Source organism: Aythya fuligula, chromosome 10 (assembly GCF_009819795.1).
Source record: "Aythya fuligula isolate bAytFul2 chromosome 10, bAytFul2.pri, whole genome shotgun sequence".
Classification (NCBI taxonomy): domain Eukaryota; kingdom Metazoa; phylum Chordata; class Aves; order Anseriformes; family Anatidae; genus Aythya; species Aythya fuligula.
In genome coordinates this window covers 10,619,888-10,621,662 of record NC_045568.1, presented here as the reverse complement: position 1 = coordinate 10,621,662, position 1,775 = coordinate 10,619,888, and positions in this window count along the sequence as shown.

Sequence of the window (1,775 nt, the reverse complement as noted above, 5' to 3'; positions counted from 1 at the left end):
AAAAGATAAAATCAAGGAAATGTTAGTTGTTAAGCATGCCTGGCTTTTAATTTAGCATTCAAAGTGAGTAATCTATTTAATTTGATAAAACAGAATGATCACTACTTCCAAAAACAACTCAACATCTAAAAGACTAGGTCTGAGATTGATAATATAGCTGCAGATTTCCTTTTCACCTGGAAAATAACTATAATAACTAGATCTGTAGGAAAAAACGGGACTGCTTGAGAGGTAGATTTCAAAGAATTTCATATAATTATTTTTTATGTTGAATGCATATATCTTTAATAAAACTAAGACTAATCTTTGTGTTTTCAGGATTTGAGAAAGCGAGTTCAACCTGTCGTACACGATCCTGATCCTGCAAACATTTAAGCTGGTGAGGAATGTTACTCGTTTGAGTGGTCCTATTAAGCGATTCATACCATGTTACAAATGTGTTTCAAACATGGTTATACCATGGCTTTAGGACATGTCTGTGGGGCAGTGATTCATGACATGATTCCTTAATGCATTTCTGCAACAGAACTGTCTCATTACCACATTAGAGACAAAAACTGCTAAGGACTGCTATCCCTAAAGTGATGGGTAAGCATTATTCTCCTATTGACAGCTTTACCACTGCAGCCAGCTAATCTGAAAGCTCATGAGGTTCACTAAAGGGCCCCAAATCCCCGACAGAAATGGGACCGTGAACTTCCTTCTGTTTTCCCCAGTAAATAAAAATAGAGGGAGTATGTAAATAATTACAATCCAATTAAAATCCCATTTGAGGTTACAGTAAGTGAAACCCAAACTCAGTGAACACATAGCACTTCAGCATCCCACTGAAAGACGGGAGAACAGCTGGAAAGCTGGTCCCTGTTTACTGATCCTTTATTTATCCCAAAGCAAGCCAGTAGCAACTCTGTAGAAACCAGTGACCTACACTTTGAGGTGAAAGAGTAACCAATTTGGCTATTTATTTAGATCAAATGGCTTCCTGCCCATTATTCTCCCATATTTCAGGTGTGGAAGCTCTCTGCCCACAACACCTTCTTGACCAAGGTTCTTTCTTGTCTTTAAGCCTGGGGAGGAAGCTACCAGTAAAGCAGGGAGCAATGAGGCAGCTTTGTAGGGATGTAAACACCGGGCATTTGAATCAAAACCATTCTGCCCCTGTAAAACTCCAGTGAACTGGGTTGCACTATAGTGGCTTTATTTCCCACCCACTTTGCAGCAATGTAGATGACTGTAAAAAGTATGAGAAAAGTCTAAAGTTCTGGCTTCTTAGTCTTGTAAAAGCCTTTCTTAAAGTCTCAGTTCAGGCAAAACTCCTGATGAGAGTAGCTAAACTGAAGAGGCACTGCTTCATTCTCCTGTTGAACCTGAGGGGGATGATGAAAATGTAAGGTACTTGCAGCATCTAACCAGTGGGCTAATTTCTGTCAGGTGCGTGTGAGAATACACAAAAGCTTGAATATCCAAGAGACTGGGGGGTGGGGAGAGGGAATATTGAATATTAAAGATGATTTGGAGTACTGATTATTTATTTATTTATTTATTTTTGTCCTGGAGATCTTGAGCATGAAATTTTACCATAATTTAACTTACTCTTGTATATTACTGATTTATGTCATACACCACAGAATGACATCTTTAGATATGAACAGCAATATTCATTTGCCCAAGAATTTGTTGAATAACAGTGCTATTCCTCTAACTCTAGAAACATTCCCAATGAAGGTCCTGGATTCCAAGGAGATTTAAAAAAAAAGAGACTTTTGAGATCAACC